The 23,651-nt window shown below is 49.3% G+C and overlaps 1 protein-coding gene across 1 annotated transcript in view; it reads left to right on the forward strand.

Moving 5' to 3' along the window:
• The window catches only part of LOC144487246 (kazrin-like), a gene marked incomplete at its 3' end in the record, with an annotated part of 225,346 nt that overhangs the window by 98,632 nt on the left and 103,063 nt on the right, over window positions 1-23,651 (forward strand). The window lies entirely within an intron of this gene.

Here is a 23,651-nt window from a genome sequence, read left to right on the forward strand (position 1 = left end):
GATGGGGGCTAGTTGGTGGTAATCCATGAGGTTTCCTGTCCCTGATCACCATCCTAGACGTTGTGTGAAGACAGGATCAGGTACCAGTGATACCTGTGCAGTTCAATAGCCTGCAGCCCTTCACTGTGGGCTGGCAACATGAAGGAGGACAGCTTGAGGACATTTGTTACCATATTCCACTATGGGTTTAGCACCTTTGGGGCGATGGGTGGGGGTGGGGGGAATGACTGGATCAAAGCAGTTTATCTTCATGTTGTTTCTATTTGGTGTGTGTTGCGCCTTGTTGCACACTCAGGTTTGTGCTGATGATGGTGGGTGGGATTGTCATGTTTTGTGGCAGTGGCTGACAGTGCGATCTTCCAGTCCCGCCGCTGTCGACGGGTTTCCCATTCTTCGCACCCTTTGCTGCTGCGGAATCTGCGGGGAAGTCGTGGAATCCCTACTGTGCAGAAGGAGGCCATTCGACCCATTGAGCCTGCATCGACAACAATCCCACCCAGACCCTATCCCCGTAACCCCACATATGTACCCCTTTAATCCACCCAACTTACACATCTTTGGACACTAAGAGGCAATTTAGCATGGCCAATCCCCCATCTTGGGGCTGTGGGGAGAAACTGGGGCACCCGGAGGAAACCCACGCAGACACGGGGAGAACGTGCAAACTCCACACAGACAGTGACCCGAGGCCAGAATTGAACCTGGGTCCCTGGCACTGTGAGGCAGCAGCGCTAACCACTGTGCCACCGTGCTGCCCATGTTGCTGGTAGATCCCGCTGGTAGGAACGGCCGGAAAACTTTGGCCTGTATCTCCATCGTGTTATTACAGGCTGGTCGAGCCCAGTAAATACAGGGAAATGATCCATCCACCCTTTCCCCATGAGAAATGCAAAGTTTCTTTGGGTTGAGTGATCCAGTTGGTGCGTTTAGGGATCAGAGGTAGGGGAGAAGGTGAGACTGAGACTGCGAGTTCAATGAGAGGATGTTAGGCCCCACTGTTCCCCTTCAACACTAACCTTAAGCTCATTGACTGAGGCAACCTCCCAGGTCACAAAGGTCACAGGTAGATACAAGATAAGTCTCCCTCGACATTCTCCCATCAAGCTCTCCCAGGTGACACACAACATTGTCTTCTTTATAAAGTAAAACTCCCCCTACACCGCTGAACCTCAACCTGCAATAAGAATGGTGTCCCCGTGTAACATACTCTTGATTCCTAATGGGGGCCATACCTCCTTGTTCTGTGCCATATTGATGACTCAACTATGGCTCCTCCTGTGGCTGAGTAGTAAAGGTCTCGGAGGATTCCTGGGGCCCGTCCTCTTCGTCTTCTCGCTGACTGCCTTTAACAACTTGGAGAGTGTGGTGTTAGGAAAAGGCTTTCAAGCAAAGATATTTCCAGAGATCACAGTGTGCTTGCCGCAATCCCTCTTTGCATCAGCTCTTGTCCAATAACCTCGAGCAATGCTCCGGGGTTCCAGGTTCGAATCTCATCACGGTAGAAGGTTAAATTTGAATTCTGAAACAAATCTCTTGTGGCCTAAAGGTATCGGCGACTGAACTGGTAAACCACAAACCTGGGTGGTGCCCTGGGGTCGCTGACTTGAATCCCACCATGGTAAATGGTTTCAATAGAAAGAAATTGTCCAACCATACTTGATGCTGATGTCAAGACTCTTAGGCCGTTGGTCTAGCGCAGAGGTTCCCAACCTTTTATATGTTGTGGCACAACTTTATACTGTGAAAGAAATGTTGACGCACACCTCCTATTTTCTCTGTCTTCCCTCTCTGGGAACTTCATTTTTAACATCTCCCTGTGCTCTCTCTCCTGTTTCGTTTTAACCTCTCTCTTGCTTCTCCCAGGGTTTTTGTGCCCTTTTTGAGTTTTTGCTTTTTGTGCAGACACATGGGACCTTTGTCTTCAGCTCCAAGTCCCGTTGGTCATGCGCATGGGCCTCACCAAGGTAAAGAATCTAAACCGCGCACGGGCGGTTCGTTCCCCGCTGGCAATGCGCGGGAAGCCCAAGATTCGCGGGTCTTGGAGGTGGCAACCAGAGAGCTGAAGATTAGTTTTGATTCATTGTGAATCTTTCTTCTTGGCACATTTGGGGGTGGAGTCTTCACGGCACACTGGTTGGGAACCACTGTTCTAGGGGTTCAAAGTTCAGTCCATTTAAGGTATTTTATTACTCCATTCTTAAAGTTACAAAGCTGATGCTCAGAGTGGGCAAGGCAAAAACAAAGAAAATTACAGCACAGGAACAGGCCCTTCGGCCCTCCAAGCCTGCGCCAACCATGCTGCCCGACTTAACTAAAACCCCCTACCCTTCCGGGGACCATATCCCTCTATTCCCATCCTATTCATGTATTTGTCCAGACGCCCCTTAAAACTCACCATTGTATCTGCTTCCACTACCTCCTCCGGCAGCGAGTTCCAGGCATCCACCACCCTCTATGTAAAAAAAAACCCTGCCTCATACATCTCCTTTAAACCTTGCCCCTCGCACCTTAAACTTATGCCCCCTAGTAAATGATTCTTTCACCCTGGGAAAAAGCTTTTGACTACCCACTTTTCCCGTGCCTCTCATAATCTTGTAGACTTCAATCAGGTCGCCCCTCAACCTCCGTCATTCCAGTGAGAACAAACTAAGTTTCTCCAACCTCTCCTCATAGCTAATACCCTCCTTACCAGGCAACATCCTGGTAAATCTTTTCTGTACCCTCTCCAAAGCTTCCACATCCTTCTGGTAGTGCGGCGACCAGAATTGAAGACTATATTCCAAGTAAGGCTGAACTAAGGTTCTATAAATCTGCAACATGGCTTGCCAATTTTTAAACTCAATGCCCGGTGATGAAGGCAAGCATGCCGTATGCCTTCTTGACTACCTTCTCCACCTGCATTGCCACTTTCAGTGACCTGTGTACCTGTACACCCAGATCCCTTTGCCTATCAATACTCCTAAGGGTTCTGCCATTTACTGTATATTTCCTATCTGTATTAGACCTTCCAAAATGCATTACCTCACATTTGTCCGGATTAAACTCCATCTGTCATCTCTCCGCCCAAGTCTCCAACCGATCTGTATCCTCTGATGGTCCTCATCACTATCCGCAAATCCACCAACCTTTGTGTCGTCCGCAAACTTACTAATCAAACCAGTTACATTTTCCTCCAAATCATTTGTATATATTACAAACAATAAGCTCTTAATCCATCCCCTTGCTTGCTCCAAAAACCAATTCAAATTCAAATTGAATCCAATTCAGGGTCCCCACAAGAGAGACAAACAAGATCCAAGCTGACAAGAAAGGGCTTTGCACCCCATCTTGGGCTAGATCCAACCGACTCTTGATCTGAGCCAAAAGACTGAGAAAGCATTTACAGTCGCTTCACACACGTACCAACCAAGAAAACTAGCAAATGCAGAACAACAGGTTAAAACAAAGCTGACAACTGGGCAATGGTCTTGATAAATGGAAACAGACTGTGTAGATGCAACCATCAGTCCCTCATGTTGCAGGGAAACCATAGTGAACACATTTAAGCTTGTTGTAATGGATTTTATTAGCTCTGGACTTTTAAAATAGCTGATTGATGTTGGTCAGTTTTCTTTGCTCTCCCCTGTTCTATCTATCCACAATCTGTTTAAATCAAGGTAGGGTGGTGGTGGTGGGGGTGGTGGGGGTGGTGGGGGGGGGGGGGGGGGGGCACGGCTTAAGACATGGTGAAAATAGCCTATCTCGTTGCAATTTGGAGATAGTGCGTGGCTGTGGAAAATTAATGGAGCTTCCTCTGTAGTGAATGTGTTCCTCAAATTACCGCTGGGTAATGTTGGCCTTGGGTGTTCTGTGGAGAAATGAGGGGCTATTTAAGCGGAAGTTTTCTAATCTGTCCCAAACACAAAGAAATAGGCCAGGAGATAGAAAGATGGTGTACTGATGCCGCACTTTTCATATCCTCGTGACAATCCCAAACATTCCGAGTTTCAGCAAGTACAACGTGAAAGGGGAACTACGTAATCTGTTAAGTGTTTGGGAAGGCGCGAACTGTTCTTCAGTAACGTTTCGCGGTTCATTAACACAAAGACCTGACACCTACTTTAAGTGAATAATTAACAAGTTATTTATTTAACCAACTGGGAACTTTAACCAAACAAGTAACATATCAATTAAAGTAAGGTTCTGCTGGAACGCTGTTCAAATAAATACAAGGTTCTTTCATTAATGAAAAAAATAATAAATTTGTCACTCTCAAAGAAAATATACAACCAGGTTTTGTGGCTTTTGGAAAACCTTTGGAGTTCTTCTGTTGATTCCGCTGTCTATAAGCTCTTTCTGATTTGATATCCTTTTGTTAGATAAATGGAGAGTTCTCTTGAGAGATATTTTTAGCTGGCAGGGAGTCACTCTTTCCCTCTCTAGGTGTTGAGAGGTGCCAGTTTTCCTGTTCAACTCAACTCAGCTAACTCACCCAACTAACTAACTGCAGGCAGGCAGTTGAGTTCCTCTTTTTATAGCTGTGATGACTTAACAATTTTCCTGCACCAGGATTGGTCTGACGTTGTCAACAACAGCAAATTCAAATTTGATAGGCTCCTGATAACTGAGTGTCTTCTTTGAACTGATAGGCTGTCAAAATGCAAAAACCTGCAGAGCCTGTTACCAAGGCAACCCTGATGTTTTGGTCTCTGCTACAAATGTTGCAATCTGTGTACCCTGTATACTTGCATTTTAAACATTCAGGAACTGAACTCAAAACCAGCTTTTAAAGGGACCACACTTCACAAACTCAACTTCACAACACATTCAAACGAAATGAAAATAGTGGGTTAGGCCATCGGTCTGCGACATTAAGGAGCTCCTTAGCTGGGTCGTGTGGTATATCATACACTTGAGTGCAGACACCCATTGTTGTTCAACTTTGCCCCTATCCAGCTCACCTTCTGCTGAAACTCTCATCTGTGTCTTAGACCATAAGACATAGGAGCAGAATAGGCCATTTGGCCCATCGAGTCTGCTCTGCCATTCATTCATGGCTGATATGTTTCTCATCCCCATTCTCCCGCCTTTTCCCCGTAACCTTTGATCCCCTTACCAATCAAGAACCTATCTATCTCTGTCTTAAATACACTCAATGACCTGGCCTCCATGGCCTTCTGTGGCAATGAATTCCTCTGGCTGAAGAAATTCCTCCTCATCTTAGTTCTAGAGGGTCATCCCTTTACTCTGAGGCCGTGCCCTCGGAATCTAGTCTCTCCAACTAATAGAATCATCTTCCCCACGTCCACTCTATCCAGGCCTTTCAGTATTCTGCAAGTTTCAATGAGATCCCCCCCTCATCCTTCTAAACCCCATCGAGTACAGAGCCAGAATCCTCAGACGCTCTTCATGCGTTAAGCCTTTCATTCCCGGGATCATTACCCTGACACTTGACTATTCCTATCTGCTCTTCCAGACACTAATCTCCGTAAACTCAAGATCATCATAACTCACCGCAAGTCCCAATCCCCTATCACCCCTGTACTCATGGACCTACAAGGCTTGAAAATGGGATTAGAATAGATAGATGCTTGATGGCCATTACAGACTTGATGGGCCGAGGGGCCTCTTTCTGTGCTGTTAAACTCTATGACACTATTCATTGGCTCCCAGTTGAGCCCCATTTTGACTTTAAAATTCTCAAGCTTGCTTTCAAATCTCTATCCCTCCCTATCTCCTCCAACCCGACCACTCTCCAAGATAACTGTGCTCCTCTTACTCTGGCCTCCTGTGGATTTTGAAACATAATTGCTCCACCACTGGCGGCCGTGCCTTCAGCTGTCGAGGCCACGGGCCCTTCACCTTCCTGTCCCTCGAGCCTTACTTTCCACTCCAAACCTACCACTCTGGCCAAACTTTTGGCCAGCTGAACGGAGATGTGGCTCGGGGTCATACTTTGTCAGATGATGCACCTCGGGGCATTCCATTGCATTAAAGGTGCTATGTAAGTTGTTGTTGTGTAGTGTTTCTATCCATCGTCTTGAGCTATATATTCAGGGTTTTGCAATGCACAAGCCCTTTGTCTGTGCTATGAGGTAAATCACATCACACTGTGTTGTATAGACATCCCATGTCTGAGTTATGGAGAGGTGCCTACTCAAAGGGACTGGCAGGCTGGCAGATTGTTCTAAGGTTATACAAGGGTGAGCAGAGTTGAGCTGAGATTGTTGATAAATTAGAGGGTGGCATGGTGGCACAGTGCCAAGGATACGGGTTTGATTCCAGCCTTGGATGACTGTGTGGAGTTTGCACATTCTCCCCATGTCTGCGTGGGTTTCCTCCCACATTCCGAAGATGTGCAGGTTAGGTGGATTAGCCATGCTAATTTGCCCTTTAGTGTCCAAAGATGTGTAGGTTAGGGGGATTAGTGGGATAAATACGTCATGGGGTTACGGGGATAGGGCCTGGGTAAGGTGCTCTGTCAGATAGTCGGTGCAGGAGGAGGCCATTCAGCCCATCGAGTAGGGGTTCTATATATCTTCTACGAATTGCATTTGGCCATTGATCCTAATAGTTTGATATAACGAAGGCCCACACTGTGCGGAAGGCACTGGCGATCATGGGGATCGGGTTCCACAGTAGTCAGGCATCATGTGTCACACAAGCTAGGCTACTCGACTAGTCGCAGTTGAGTGTGATTCTGCCCTCACTCGACTGGGTTCAAACCCCGGCTAATTCACCTCTCCAGAGACACTGAGCTAAATCGTGGGATGATAACAACTGCCCAGGGTGGTGGCACAGTGGTTAGCACTGCTGCCCCACAAGCACCAGGGACCCAGGTTCAATTCCCGGCTTGGGTCACCGTCTGTGTGGAGTTTGCACATTCTCCCCGTGTCTGCATGGCTAGGTGGATCGGCCATGCTAAATTGCCCCTTGGTGTCAGAGGGACTAGCAGGGTGGGTTATGGGGATAGGGCCTGGGTGGGAATGTTGTTGGTGCAGGCTCGATGGGCCAAATGGCCTCTTTCTGCACTTTCTATGTTGGAGGGGGGTGGGGGTGCAATTTATCCCGGGGATCAAATTGAGGAGGTTTTAGGGCTGTGTAACTCAGTATCAGACTATACGGTGCATTGCCCAGAGACAGGCAATAGTGTGTGAATGTGGATGGTGCAATGACATGGTGGGGTCTTCAATCTGATTGAGGGGCAGTCAGTCAGGCACGTCCACAGCAGAGCGAGCTAGCAGTGAATGGAGAGGCCAGTTGAGATGTGTGAATGAGGTCTGAACAGCAGCAATGCAGTTAGTCATGGTGCGGCCATAATTACCGGGTTATTGCGAGCGTGCCACGAACACCACAGTCAATAGCTTATTCATTTGTAATACACTGCTTATGAAACGCAGTGTAATGACCGAATGATTAATATCGTAATTAAAACAGATAATGACACGTGCTCAGCGAGTGATGTTCTGGGGTCTTGCCGTTTGGGATTGACGGCAGCGCTTTGTCTCCCGACACTCTTGCATGCAATTACAGTGAGAAATAAAATTACAGCTCAACCACTCTCGAGACGTCCTGTTTAAACTGTCTTAAATTTCACCCACAACCGTCAACAGTCACGCCGCAAAACTGCAGAGCGACATACTGATGCCTGAGACGCCGCTTTAATCTACTCGACAGACATCTTAATTGCTCCCTCACCGCTTTGTGGCTTGTGAAATTACAGTGTCATGTGTGCACTCGACACTCTGTCGCTGTCTCTGCACAGCACGGAGCTGTCCCTCACGCCACTTCATACCTGTACCTTAATATGCCTGCTGCCGCATCAGGTTTTTAGCTGTTTTGCTTCAGGGGCTCTGCTGCCCTGTGTGGATCTAATCAACTCTGGGTTCCCCGGGTACCTCCGTGGCTCCTTTGGCTCTCTCACCTGAGGTAATTCAGGCTACCAATGTTCCTCAGTCCTCAGCTTGTGTTGTGTCAGATTTGATTTGATTTGTTATTGTCACATGGATTGGGATACAGTGAAAAGTATTGTTTCTTGCGCGCCAGACAGACAAAGCATACCGTTCATGGAGTGCATAGGGGAGAAGGAAAGGAGAGGGTGCAGAATGTAGTGTTACAGTCATAGCCAGGGAGGAGAGAAAGATCAGCTCAATATATGGTAGGTCCATTCAAAAGTCCAATGGCAGCAGGGAAGAAGCTGTTCTTGAGTCGGTTGGTACGTGACCTCAGACTTTTGTATCTTTTTCCCAAAGGAAGAAGGTGGAAGAGAGAATATCCGGGATGCGTGGGGTCCTTGATTATGTTGGCTGCTTTGCTGAGGCAGTGGGAAGTGTAGACAGAGTCAATGGATGGGAGGCTGGTTTGCGTGATGGACAGGACTACATTCACAGCCCTTTGTAGTTTCTTGCGGTCTTGGACAGAGCAGGAGCCGTACCAAGCTGTGATACATCCGTAAAGGATGCTTTCTGTGGTGCATCTGTAAAAGTTGGTGAGAGTCGTAGCGGACATGTCGCATTTCCTTAGTCTTCTGAGAAAGTCGAGGCGTTGGTGGGCTTTCCTAACTCTAGCGTTGGCATGGGGGGACCACGTCAGGTTGTTGGTGATCTGGACACCTAAAAACCTGAAGCTCTCTCAACTGGACTGACAATAGAATTGGCCTCAGTGCCACTGGGATAGGAAGGAGGATGTAAATGATCAAAGTGTGTGGTGTGGACTTTCAGTCCAGAATTGGATTTGACTGTGATGCTCACTCACTAAGGACACCCCTTCCCCCACCCCAAAGCCAAGTGTTGGTATGTGAGTGTCTATCCCCCAATCGCCCAGTCTCTATCCCAAGCCTCCAAGCCTCTCCCCAACAAATCTCTGAGGCCCCCCACCCTGAATCCCGGGAGCCCGGGATTGCTGAGAGCTCAAACCTTGACTTTTCCTCTCTCATTTTTTTTTTATAATTCTGATCTAAGTTTATTTATTAGTCACAAGGAGGCTTACATTAACACTGCAATGAAGTAACTGTGAAAATCCCCAAGTCGCCACACTCCTGCGCCTGATTGGGTACACTGAGGGAGAATTTAGCATGGCCCAATGCACCTAACCAGCACGTCTTTCGGACTGTGGGAGGAAACCGGAGCACCCGGAGGAAACCAACGCAGACACGGGAGAACGTGCAGATTCCGCACAGACAGTGACCCAAGCCAGGAATCGAACCCGGGTCCCTGGTGCTGTGAGGCAGCAGTGCTAACCACTGTGCCACCATGCTGCCCTTTAATGAGAACAATTCCCCTGGGAGCCGCGACCAACTCCCTGATTGACCCAACCCTCTCATCCACTCGCAATCAACTCCTGCTCCCTCCTGAGCTAAGCGTCACCCCCCCCCCCCCCCCCCCGCCCCCCTTTCTCCTCCTCCCAGGGTACAGGCCTACCAGGATTGGGGTCTTCACCAATGCCTGCCTCACAATAGAAACCAGGCCTGCCAATCAGACTGACTCTTCCAGGCATTAACCCACCAGTGACATGAGGCACATGCTGGGTACATGAGATTGTGGGTGTGGCTTTGCGATGCCACCCGCATCCACCCTTGCTCCTAATAGGTGAGTGAAGTTAGAATCCAGGTTGCCATCTCCCATGGCTGAAGAGTCTAAACCCAGAGGGCCACAGTCTCGGGATAATAGATCAGCCATTCGGACTGAGGGGACATTTCTTCACTCAAAGAGTCGTGGATCTGTGGAGTTCTCTACCTCAGAGTCTTGTGGATACTCACACTGAATATAGTCAAAATTAGGGCTGATCCATTTCTGAACCTGGAGGAATTGAGCAGATATAGGATTCAGACAGTAAAGTGGAGTTGAGATCAAAGATCAGCCATGATCTTACTGAATGGCGGAGCAGGGTCCGGGGACTGTATGGATTAGAAACATAAAGCTAGAAACTAGAAGCAGGAGTAGGTCATTCGGCCCTTTGAGCCTGCTCCGCCATTCATTTTGATCATGGCTGATCACCAAATTCAATATCCTGATCCTGCCTTCCCCCCATATCCCTTGATCCCTTTATCCCCAAGAGCTATATCTAATTTCTTCTTGAAATCGCACATTTTGGCCTCAACTACATTCTGTGGTAGTGAGTTCCACACATTCACCACCCTCTGGGTGAAGAAATTTCTCCTCACCTCAGTCCTGAAAGGTTTACCCCTTATCCTCAAACTATGACCCCTAGTTCTGGACTCCCCCAGCATTGGTCTAATCCTGTTAGAATTTTATAAGTTTCTATGAGATCCCCTCTCAATCTTCTAAACTCCAGTGAATATAATCCTAACCGATTTAGTCTCTCCTCATATGACAGAACTGCCATCCCGGGACGTAGCCTGGTAAACCTGGATTGAGCAGGGTGAGGGACAGTGTGGATTGAGGGATTGTGTGGATTGAGGGATTGTGTGGATTGAGGGATTGTGTGGTTTGAGGGATTGAGGTCCATTGAGGGATTGAGGTCCATTGAGGGATTGAGTGGACTGAGGGATTGTGGTGGATTGAGGGATTGTGTGGATTGAGGGATTGTGTGGATTGAGGGATTGTGTGGATTGAGGGATTGTGTGGATTGAGTTGGATTGAGGGATTGTGTGGATTGAGGGATTGTGTGGACTGAGGGATTGTGGTGGATTGAGGGATTGTGGTGGATTGAGGGATTGTGTGGATTGAGGGATTGTGTGGATTGAGGGATTGTGTGGATTGAGGGATTGTGTGGACTCTGGGATTGTGGTGGATTGAGGGATTGTGTGGACTAAAGGATTGTGTGGACTCCGGGATTGTGGTGGATTGAGGGATTGTGTGGACTAAGGGATTGTGTGGACTCCGGGATTGTGGTGGATTGAGGGATTGTGTGGAATGAGGAATTGTGTGAATTGAGTTGGACTGAGGGATTGTGTGGATTGAGGGATTGTGTGGATTGAGGGATTGTGTGGATTGAGGGATTGTGGTGGATTGAGGGATTGTGTGGACTCTGGGATTGTGGTGGATTGAGGGATTGTGGTGGATTGAGGGATTGTGGTGGATTGAGGGATTGTGTGGATTGAGGGATTGTGGTGGATTGAGGGATTGTGGTGGATTGAGGGATTGTGTGGATTGAGGGATTGTGTGGATTGAGGGATTGTGTGGACTCCGGGATTGTGGTGGATTGAGGGATTGTGGTGGATTGAGGGATTGTGTGGACTGAGGGATTGTGGTGGATTGAGGGATTGTGTGGATTGAGGGATTGTGTGGACTCCGGGATTGTGGTGGATTGAGGGATTGTGTGGATTGAGGGATTGTGTGGACTCCGGGATTGTGGTGGATTGAGGGATTGTGTGGATTGAGGGATTGTGTGGATTGAGGGATTGTGTGGATTGAGGGATTGTGTGGATTGAGGGATTGTGTGGATTGAGGGATTGTGTGGATTGAGTTGGATTGAGGGATTGTGTGGATTGAGGGATTGTGTGGACTGAGGGATTGTGTGGACTCTGGGATTGTGGTGGATTGAGGGATTGTGGTGGATTGAGGGATTGTGTGGATTGAGGGATTGTGTGGATTGAGGGATTGTGTGGATTGAGGGATTGTGTGGACTCTGGGATTGTGGTGGATTGAGGGATTGTGTGGACTAAAGGATTGTGTGGACTCCGGGATTGTGGTGGATTGAGGGATTGTGTGGACTAAGGGATTGTGTGGACTCCGGGATTGTGGTGGATTGAGGGATTGTGTGGAATGAGGAATTGTGTGAATTGAGTTGGACTGAGGGATTGTGTGGATTGAGGGATTGTGTGGATTGAGGGATTGTGGTGGATTGAGGGATTGTGTGGACTCTGGGATTGTGGTGGATTGAGGGATTGTGGTGGATTGAGGGATTGTGTGGATTGAGGGATTGTGGTGGATTGAGGGATTGTGGTGGATTGAGGGATTGTGTGGATTGAGGGATTGTGTGGATTGAGGGATTGTGTGGACTCCGGGATTGTGGTGGATTGAGGGATTGTGTGGATTGAGGGATTGTGTGGACTGAGGGATTGTGGTGGATTGAGGGATTGTGTGGATTGAGGGATTGTGTGGACTCCGGGATTGTGGTGGATTGAGGGATTGTGTGGATTGAGGGATTGTGTGGACTCCGGGATTGTGGTGGATTGAGGGATTGTGTGGATTGAGGGATTGTGTGGATTGAGGGATTGTGTGGATTGAGGGATTGTGTGGACTCCGGGATTGTGGTGGATTGAGGGATTGTGTGGATTGAGGGATTGTGTGGACTGAGGGATTGTGGTGGATTGAGGGATTGTGTGGATTGAGGGATTGTGTGGACTCCGGGATTGTGGTGGATTGAGGGATTGTGTGGATTGAGGGATTGTGTGGATTGAGGGATTGTGGTGGATTGAGGGATTGTGGTGGATTGAGGGATTGTGGTGGATTGAGGGATTGTGTGGATTGAGGGATTGTGTGGATTGAGGGATTGTGTGGATTGAGGGATTGTGTGGATTGAGGGATTGTGTGGATTGAGGGATTGTGGTGGATTGAGGGATTGTGGTGGATTGAGGGATTGTGTGGATTGAGGGATTGTGTGGATTGAGGGATTGTGTGGATTGAGGGATTGTGGTGGATTGAGGGATTGTGGTGGATTGAGGGATTGTGTGGATTGAGGGATTGTGTGGATTGAGGGATTGTGTGGATTGAGGGATTGTGTGGACTCCGGGATTGAGGTGGATTGAGGGATTGTGGTGGATTGAGGGATTGTGTGGATTGAGGGATTGTGGTGGATTGAGGGATTGTGGTGGATTGAGGGATTGTGTGGATTGAGGGATTGTGTGGATTGAGGGATTGTGTGGATTGAGGGATTGTGGTGGATTGAGGGATTGTGTGGATTGAGGGATTGTGTGGACTCCGGGATTGAGGTGGATTGAGGGATTGTGGTGGATTGAGGGATTGTGTGGATTGAGGGATTGAGGTGGATTGAGGGATTGTGGTGGATTGAGGGATTGTGTGGATTGAGGGATTGTGTGGATTGAGGGATTGTGGTGGATTGAGGGATTGTGGTGGATTGAGGGATTGTGTGGATTGAGGGATTGTGTGGATTGAGGGATTGTGTGGATTGAGGGATTGTGTGGACTGAGAGATTGTGTGGATTGAGGGATTGTGTGGATTGAGGGATTGTGTGGATTGAGGGATTGTGTGGATTGAGGGATTGTGTGGACTCCGGGATTGAGGTGGATTGAGGGATTGTGTGAATTGAGTTGGATTGAGGGATTGTGTGGACTCCGGGATTGAGGTGGATTGAGGGATTGTGGTGGATTGAGGGATTGTGTGGATTGAGGGATTGTGTGGATTGAGGGATTGTGTGGAGTGTTTCTATTTCTTTGGTTCTTTTTGAGCTGATTTTCAAGCTTCGATCTGATTTGCTTCAGTGATCAGAGTTGTTGATTAAGTAGTTTTGAAGGCTTTGTCTAAAACTAACTAATGCGCTGCACTATCGTTGTGTTGGCCAGATTTACTTTGTTTAGGATCATTCCTACTTGCCAAAATCTTTTTATTATAGGATACAATTTGTCCTCAGTCGAATATCCCTCTCCTACTATAACAAAGGCAGTACACTTCCCAGGTGGAGCATAGAATCCCATTAGTGCAGAAGAGGCCATTCGGCCCATTGAGTCTACACCAACTCTCTGACAGAGCATCTTACCCAGGCCCACTCCCCCACCTTATCCCCGTCACCCCACACATTTACCAGGGCTAATCCATCTATCCAATGCATTTCCTCGTTAGTATGGTGGTTAGTATCCCTGCCTGTCACACGGATGACCGGGGTTCAATTCCCCGACGGGGAGCTGCTAGGTTTGGGGCAACACGGTGCACAGTGGTTACCACTGCTGCCTCACAACTCCAGGGATCTGGATTCAATTCCCGGCTTGGGTAACTGTCTGTGTGGAGTCTGTACACACTCCCTGTGTCTGCTTGGGTTTCCTCCGGGTGCTCCGGTTTCCTCCCACAGTCCGAAAGATGTGCAGTTTAGGTGTATTGGCCATGCTAAATTGCCCCTTAGTATCCCCGGATGCGTAGGTTAGAGGGATTAGCGGAACAAATATGTGAGATTATGGGGATAGGGCCTGGGTGGGATTGTTGTTGGTGCAGACTCGATGATCCGAATTGCCTCCCTCTGCACTGTAGGGATTCTAGGATTCCATGATTCTATGATGTAACCTACACACCTTGGGACACTGACGGGCAATTTAGCACGGCCAATCAACCTAACCCGCACATCTTTGGACTGTGGGAGGAAACCGGAGCACCCGGAGGAAACCCACGCAGACACGGGGAGAACATGCAGACTCCGCACAGACAGTGACCCAAGCCGGGAATCAAACCCAGGGCCCTAGTGTTGCGAGGCAGCTGTGCTAACCACTGTGCCACCGTGCCGGCCCAAGGTCCTTGTAGTTCCTTCAGGTTTGTATGCACTGGGGAGACAAAACACAGACTGGGTGACCACTTGACGGAACACCTCCACTCGATTCACAAGCGTGATCAGTGCTCCTGGCTTGCTGTCATTTAAATTCTCTGTCCCAGTCCCACTCAGATCTCTCTGTCCTTGGCCTCCTGCCCTCTTCCAATAAAGCTCAACTGAAGCTGGGACAGCAGTAACTCATGCCTCCGTTAGGCACTTTACAGCTTTCCAGATTCTACATTGAGCTCAACAATTTCACATCATTACCTCTGCGCCAATTCGTCTTGGACAACAGCTGTAGGCCCTTCTCAACTCATCTTTTGTGACTTTACATATCCCGTGACCATCCCCTTTTCCTTGACCCATCACCTTTCCAGGAAGAGAGTTCCCTCTGAGAGAAAAGAAATTCTCCTCATCTCCATTTTAAATGGGCGACCCTTTACCTTTAAACAGTGACACCCCTCCCTAGCTCGACAACTCCCCACAAGAGGAAACATCCTCCCTGTCAAGATCCCCTCAGGATCTTATATGTTTGAATCAAGTCACCTCTTACTCTTAAAATCATAGAATCCCTACCGCGCAGAAGGAGACCATTCGGCCCATTGAGTCTGCACCAACAAGAACCCAGGTCCATTCCCCGTAACCCCATGTATTTACTCTGCTAATTCTCCTGACACGAAGGGGCAATTTAGCATGGCCTATCAACCTAACCTGCACATCTTTGGACTGTGGGAGGAAACTGGAGCACCCGGAGGAAACCCACACAGATTTGTGTGTGGAATCCCTTGGGACTTGGGACATGGAAATCCACACAGACTGGGAGAACGTGCAAACTCTACACAGGCAGTCACCCGAGGCCGGAATCGAACCTGGGTGCCTGGTGCAGTGAGGCAGCAGTGCTAACCACTGTGCCACCATGCCGTCCCCTAAACTCCCAACAGATGCAAGCCTAATCCCTCCAACCTCTCCCCCTAAGACAACCCACCCATTCCTGAGATTAGTCTAGTAAACCTTCTCTGAACTGCTTCTAACATATTTACAGCCTTCCTTCAATAAGGTGACCAATACTGTACGCAGTACGCCACGTGCAGTCTGACCAATGCCCTGTACAACTGAAGCGTAACCTCTGAACTTTTGTATTTAATTCCCCCCGCTAGTATTCTATTAGCTTTCCCAATTTCTTGCTCCTGAATGGGAATTCCTGGACGCAGGCCCCAGAAGTGGAGGTCAGATTGGATATTTGATATTTTTTTGCGTCCGTCTGCAATTCTTACCCCACAACCAAGTTTGAAGGCAGTCCCTGGATGCCACCCCCCCCCTCCCCCCCCTCCCTCCCCAAGCCCGACGTGGCTGAATAGCAGCTGGAGCGGCCCCTCCTATCCTATCAGAGTGATCAACATGCACACTCTGTCCTCCAGGGAGCTGCCGCAGCCAAGTGTAGGCTGAGTGGAGCGACTTGCTGTTGATATTGCTGCACTGAATTGATTTTGCAATCTGCGGCTTTACAGACTATTGACTGCTGGAAGAGCGGTGAGAGGAACTGTCTCTATCGATCAAAATAAATTCGCCAATTTACCCAGTCCTCGTTTAGGGTTGCCAGCTCTGGCTGGACGGATTCCTGGAGGTTGTATCTCTTTCTACCCCGCCACCCTACTCTCCCCACCCTCCTCCCCCCCCGCCCCCCCCCCTCCGCCCTCCCCCATCCCACGCAGTCACCCTTGTGACGTGTGGTCTTCGAGAGTGAACAGGCTCTTTGTGAACTCAGTTTTGGATCATTCCCGACTGTCGGTCAAAAAGCCAATTTTCCCGTCTCCAATATTTTTCCAGCTGAAGAATGAAAATGTTCAGATGAAATGAAAACAGCGTACAATATTTTCAATCCCGCTTGCTCGCAGGGGGACGCGGGAGATTAATCTGTCGACTCCAGGCCGATCTCGGTGGGGTGGCAACCCTGCCCGCCCCCCCCCCCGCTGCTGTTGAGGTGGTGATTGGGGTATGTTGTGCTCAGGACTCCCCCCCCCCCCCCCCCCAGCTCTGCAGGAGGGAGGGAGATCGGGCAGGCTCCCGGCTCCTGAGCGCTAACCAGTGCTCACGTGTATTATGGGTGAGGACTGGTCCACGCTCAGTTGTGATGCCCCTCCATAGTTGAATAGCCTCTTTACACCCGTTGCCTCAGCTGACAAACGGTTAGTTGGGTGAGTGCACCCGTGGCCAGCTCAGTCGGTAGCGCGTGCGACTCTTAATCTCAGGTCCTGGGTTCAAGCCCCATATTGGGCCCCGGTGTTTAAGGCACAGTGGTTAGCATTGCTGCCTCACAGCGCTAGGGACTTGCATTCAATTCCGGCCTTGGGTCACTGTCTGTGTGGAGTTTGCACGTTCTCCCCGTGTCTGCGTGGGTTTCCTCCGGGCGCTCCGGTTTCCTTGCATACTCCAAAGATGTGTAGGTTAGGTGGGTTGGCCATGCTGAATTGTCCCTTAGTGACCCAAGATGTGTAGGTTAGGGGGATTAGCCATGGTAAATGTGTGGGGTTACAGGACAGGGCCTGGGTAAGATGCTCTGTCGGAGAGTCGGTGCAGACTCGATAGGCCGGATGGCCTCCTTCTGCACTGTAGAAATTCTGTGATTCGAAGAGAATTGTAAATATTGAGCAAGAGACTCCAGTTCCCTCCCAACCATAGTCTGGACATCAGCTCATGAAATCTTCGAGATCATCGGCCCTGCGTTTCCTGCCAAGCTTTTTGATTTGATTTATTATTGTCACATGTATTAGCATACAGTGAAAAGTATTGTTTCTTGCGCGCTATACAGTCCAAAGATGTGCAGGTTAGGTTGATTGGCCATGCTAAAATTGCCCCTTAGTGTCCTGGGATGTGTAGGTTAGAGGGATTAGCGGGTAAATATGTAGGGATAAGAGGGTAGAGCCTGGGTGGGATTGCGGTCGGTGCAGACTCGATGGGCCAAATGGCCTCTTTCTGCACTGTAGGATTTCTATGATTCTATGATTTCTATGAAAACATACCGTTCATAGAGAAGGAAAGGAGAGAGTGCAAAATGTAGTGTTACAGTCATAGCTAGGGTGTAGGGCCCATCGAGTCTGCACCAACAACAATCCCACCCAGTTCCTATTCCCGTGAACCCCACGTATTTACCCTACTAACCCCGACTCTAAGTGGCAATTTAGCATGGCCAATCAACCTAGCCTACACATCTTTGGATAGTGGGAGGAAACCGGAGCACCCGGAGGAAACCCACGCAGATTTGAGAGCCGGAATTTTACCGCCCCACCTGCCACGGGAATCGGAGCGGGCGAGAGGTGGACAATGGGAAGGTCCATTGAGTTCAGGCGGGATTTTACGGTTTTGGGACGAGGGAGGCCGTATAATTCCGCCGGGGAGAAAGTGCAAACTCCACACAGGCAGTGACTCGAGGCCGGAATCGAACCTGGGTCCCTGGCGCTGTGAGGCAGCAGTGCTCACCACTGTGCCAGCATGCCACCCCAGGGGCTACTTGATGCAATTTGTTATCTAGCACTCTTATTTAACATTGTCCCCCTTCACTACTTGACAATTCTTTATTTTTAGAGCTGGATAGACTGTATTACATTTCCAATATTCATTAGTGATTATTGACCAAGTAGCCAGGGGTTACCTTGAGCACCAAGGACACGTCCTCCATTATCTGCAGAATGGAACTCATTAGGGTTGAATGATGTGCCTCTGTGTGTTCGCTTTAATATCCCAGAGTTTCCACTCGATTACCATCAGGGAGAAATTTCCACTTTGTCCTGGAAGCTACGGGCTGTTTGCTACACTTGGGCCCTCCTCCCAGGATTCATGCAGGATGTACGGGGCCCATGGATTGAGGAGGCCCCCCGCCACTTCTCTCTCAGTGAGACAAACCCTACAGAGAGAACTCCCCTCTTCCCTCTGCCTCGGTGCTGGGTTTTAGTCATGTGGCCCTTCGAGGCAGTCATTGTGAAACCTGGGACCCTGCAGCAACACACTCTCCACCCCCTCGAAACAAAACAATCTACCTCTTCACAACAGAAGAATCCATCAAGCGTATTTACACTGGTTTTCCGTTTTTTCTTTTTAAATCCCCAATGATCTGCAGCCACATTCCACACCCCTGGTCATCCAGTGGAACTTTCCGGAATTGGGAGAACAAAAAACTCCGCACAGTCAATCAGCCAAGGCCGGAATCGAGCCTGTGTCCCTGGCGCAGTGAGGCAGCAGTGCCAACCTCTGTGCCACCGCTTAAAGATGGCAGATTTCCTTCCCTAAAGGGCATTAGTGAACCACATGAGTTTTTACAACATGGTTTCATGGTCATCATTAGACTTCTAATTCCAGCTCTGATTGGATTCAAATTTCACCGTCTGCCGTGGTGGGATTTGAACCCGGTTTCCCAGAGTGTTACCCTAGTCTAGTCCAGTGCTAGGCCACTGCCTCCCCAGCTTTCTCTGAGGGTTGTCGGGGCTGAGGGAGGTTGATGCGCTATCAATTGGGCAAAAGACTACTTGTGTGCCAATACAACTGTAGGCTTTTATTCATTACAGAACTAGGAGCACATCCCAACAGGTAACCGACCCGAACTGAACAAGGGGGAGGAGACAGCCACCTTTATACTAGGTGACAATGGGAGGAGCCGGCAGGGGATGTGTCCAGGCATGACAAACCACAACAACGGTGGTCCAGACAGGACAAAGGCGCAACTGAAGTCCACCACAGAGGTGACTTACAGAGGGAGAGCAGAGAGGTCATTGAGCTGGAGGAGTTGGTGAAGTTGCAGTGTGAGACTGCCCTGGGTGTGTTTGACATGATCACAGGAATGAGATCCCAGCAGGAACCAGGGAGGGGAGGAGAGAAAGTTCGAGGGATGCGGAAGAGATAAATGTTGACAACGAATGCATAGCAGGCCATTCAGCAGAGGGCTAACGTTCCGGGAGGATTCCTTCATCAGCACTTGTGCCTGTAGATGTTACTCAGTGCGTTTGGCTTTGTACAGTAACATGGGTCTGCCTCTCAGCGCCAGGGACCTGGGTTCGATTCCCAGCTTGGCTCACTGTCTGCGTGGAGTTTGCACGTTCTCCCCGTGTCTGCGTGGGTTTCCTCCGGGTGCTCCGGTTTCCTCCCACAGTCCGAAAGATGTGCGGGTTAGGTGGATTGGCCGTGCTAAATTGCCTCTTAGTGTCAGGGGGGTTAGCTAGGGGGAATGCATGGGGTTATGGGGATAGGGCCTGGGTGGGATCGTGGTCGGTGCAGACTCCATGGGCCAAATGGCCTCGTTCTGCACAGTAGGATTCTATCAGCTCCCCTCACACCATTCACCACCTCTCTCCCTCTCCCCTCCCTCTTTGTTTCTTGTTTTTGCTTTGCCTGCATCTACTGATTTGGAACCTTATAAAGACTTCATTTACAGCCGGAGAGATACTGTTCACACACGGATTAACGAGCTGTCGTGTCACAGGAAGCAGAGCATGAAATTTAATCTTAAACATCTGTGGATTCGAATCTTGGTGTGAGAATGTTTAGCGGGATTCATGAGAATGACTTTACGCGTGGGAAGTTTTCAATTAAATTTTCCGTGCTGGTCGGAGGTGAGGGATGTCAGTGCTGAGAGGAGAACGCTGTCTCTTCCAGTGTTTGCGTCCTGTGTCAGCATCACGCATTCCCTGGTCAGCTACAGCACGGGATAGATAGAGAATAATGGCCCTTCCACACTCACATTCTACAGCATGCTCTCTCATGGTGTTTGCTATTATTGTGGAATTGTCCACCAACTTCTGGCAAGGAAGAGAATTTGATTTGATTTATTATTGTCACATGTATTAACATACGGTGAAAGGTATTGTTTCTTGCGTGCTATACAGACAAAGCATACCGTTCATAGAGAAGGAAAGGAGGGAGTGCAGAATGTAGTGCTGCAGTCATAGCTAGGGTGTAGAGAAAGATCAACTTAATATAAGGTAAGTCCATTCAAAAGTCTGACGGCAGCAGGGAAGAAGCTGTTCATGAGTTGGTTAGTACGTGACCGCAGACTTTTGCATCTTTTTCCCGACTGAAGAAGGTGGAAGAGAGAATGTCCGGGGCATGTGGGGTCCTTAATTTATGCTGGCTGCTTTGCCGAGGCAGCGGGAAGTGTAGACAGAGTCAATGGATGGGAGGCTGGTTTGGGTTGTATGGATGAGATGAGAAGAGGTTGTCTTGGAGAGTGTATACTCAAGGTGAAACCTTCTCCCAGGTTCTCCCAGTTTGGTTAATAGTTTAAAGTACAAGTTGGTTGTATAAGATGGTGAGCTGCATTCTGCTGCACATGGCTGGTTATTAATGGATGGGAGGCTGGTTTGCGTGTTGGACTGGGCTTCGTTCACAACCCTTTGTAGTTTCTTGCGGTCTTGGTCAGAGCAGCAGCCATACGCCATGGGTTACAGAATCATCACCGGCTGCTGGACTGTTTGCCTGGTGGTAACGGCAACTCACTCTCCACCTCCACTTGCAGCTCACTAATTTTGAGCTGAGAATATGGGGTGTGGGGGTTGGGGTCTACATCATGGGGTCCCATGAGGGGATGGCCGACTCCAGCAAATTCAGGGGTCATTAGCTGAGTTGGGTGGGTTGAGAGCAACCTGCCCAGCCTGGATTGCGGGCCATCGTTTGAATGGGGGCTGTTCCACATCCGATGGTGATGGGATGCGTTTGCTGATGTTTCTCTCACTGTGATGCAGTGTCAGCTGTGGCCCAGTGATAGACTCATCTCAAGAGTTGTGGATTCATGGCCCCTCCAGAGACTCGGTCGCAGAAGTGCGGGCTAACACGCGGGTGCGGCACTGAGGGAGTGCTTTGCTGTCTGAGGTACTGTCCTTAAACCGAGGCCCCATCTCCCCCATGAGGTGAGCATGAAAGATCTTGTGGAATAAAAACAGGAAATGCTGGTCTGGCAGCACCCGTGGAGGAACAAATGATGTTTCGAGTCTGTATGACTCTCCCACAGAGCTGAAGAGGGATAAAAATGCGATGGATTATATAGCTGGGAATGGGGTAGACTCGAAGGTCAGCGATAGGTGGGAGCTCAGGAGAAATTGCCCTCACTCTGCACCCCACCAGCCTCCGCATGCAAAGGATCGTCCTCCGCCATTTCTGCCAACTCCTTATGATGCCACCACCAAACACATCGTCTCCTCAACCCCCTCACCATCAGCATTCCGCGGGGACCACTCACCCGTGACACCCTAATCCACTCCCCCATCACGCCCAACTCCCAATCCCCTTCCCACACCATCTCCCCATGCCCATCGCAGAAGGTGCGACCCCTGCCCCTCCTCCCCTCTCCCAACCCAAGGCCACAAACACTCCTTTCAGGTGAAGCAACATTTCACTTGAACTTCCTGCGGTTTGGTCTCCTGTGTTCACTGCTCCCAATGCGGTCTCCTCTACATCAGGAGACTTAAGTGCAGTCTGGGTGATTGCTTTGCGGGACACCTTCGCTGTGTCTGCAAGAAGGACCTGGACCTTCCTGTCACTGTCCGTTTTAACCCACCATCTTGCTCTCAAACCCATATGTCCATCCTTGGCCTACTACAGTGTTCTAGTGAAGCCCAACTGAAGGAGCGGCACCTCACCTTCCGCAGAGGAGCGTTACAGCCCTCACAACTCAACGTTGAGTTCAATGATTTCCGACTATGAAGTCTCTCCTCCATTTTGATATTTTTTCCCCACCACAGGACCCCTATAACTTGTTTGCTTTCACAGAGCCCTGGTGGCGACACGGTGGCACAGTGGTTAGCACTGCTGCCTCACAGCGCCAGGGACCCGGGTTCAGTTCCGGCCTCAGGTGACTGTTTGTGCAGAGTCTGCACAGTTCTCCCCGTGTCTGCGTGGGTTTCCTCCGGGTGCTCCGGTTTCCTCCCACATTTCAAAGATGTACAGGTTAAGTGGATTGGCCACGCTAAATTGCCTCAAAATGTGTAGGTTAGGGGGATTAGCGGGGGAAATGTGTGGGATTACAGAGATGGGGTGGGCATGGGTAAAATGCTCTGTTAGAGAGTCGGTGCAGATTTGATGGGTCGAATGGCCTCCTTCTGCACTGTAGAGATTCCATGACCGTGTCCTGCTATTAACACATTCTGCTATCTTACCTTTATGCCACTATCAGCACCTTCTTTAGTCTTTAACACTCCCATTAACACTCCCTTTGTAATCTGTCGATGACATCCTTGTCAATCTGTCCTTGGCTCCCACCTAGGCCTGATCTAATCTCCCCCAGCCTCGCTTTAGCTATAAAATCCATCACATTTCTATCCCCCTTCAGTTCTGAAGAGTCACGCGGACTCAAAACCTTAACTCTGTTTCTCTCCACAGATGCTGCCAGACCTGCTGAGTCTTTCTAGCGCTTTTTAAAATTTCAGATTTCCAGCAACTGCAGTATTTTGCTTTCATTCTAAAGATCCTATGAAACTATTTTGATGAAGTGCCGGGGACCTATCCCCGATGCACTGGCCAGTATTTATCCCTCAAACCTCACACCCCGTTGCTGTTTGTGCGAGCTTGCTGTGTGTAAATTGGCTGCTGTGTTGACTACATTACAACAGTGACTACACTTCACAAATGAACCTATTGGTTGTAAGGCGCTTTGGGGTGCCCTGCATTGTGAGTGGTGAACACATCTTTCTTTCTGAACCTAGTGCATTTCGGGTTTTTTAAATTCATTCTTGGGACGTGGGTGTCTCTGACTGGCCAGCATTTATTGCCCATTCCTAGTTGCCCTTGTTCAGAGGACGGTTGAGAGTCAACCACGTTGCTGTGGCTCTGGAGTCACAAGTAGGCCAGATCAGGTAAGAACGGCAGATTTCCTTCCCTAACGTCAACCACATTGCTGTGGCTCTGCAGTCACAAGTAGGCCAGACCAGGTAAGAACGGCAGATTTCCTTCCCTAAAGGGCATTGGCGAGCCAGATGGGTTTTTCCGACAATCGACAATGGTCACCAGTAGATTTTTAATTCCAAATATTTTTTATTGAATTCAAATCCCACCACCTGCCGTGGACATGAGCTGAGTTTCTGGATTAATAGTCTAGCGATAATACCACGAGGCCGTCGCCTAGAGACAAGAGTTGTCAAGGTGAGCTGCCCAGCCCTGAGTAATCTTTGTCCTCGTCTGTTCTCCAGCGCGCTCCTGTCACATTTCAGTCGATTGGGGGAGTCAATGAGGAGCTTGGCACAGCTGGAAAGGTC

The sequence above is a fragment of the Mustelus asterias genome, unplaced genomic scaffold (assembly GCF_964213995.1).
Source record: "Mustelus asterias unplaced genomic scaffold, sMusAst1.hap1.1 HAP1_SCAFFOLD_672, whole genome shotgun sequence".
Classification (NCBI taxonomy): Eukaryota; Metazoa; Chordata; class Chondrichthyes; order Carcharhiniformes; family Triakidae; genus Mustelus; species Mustelus asterias.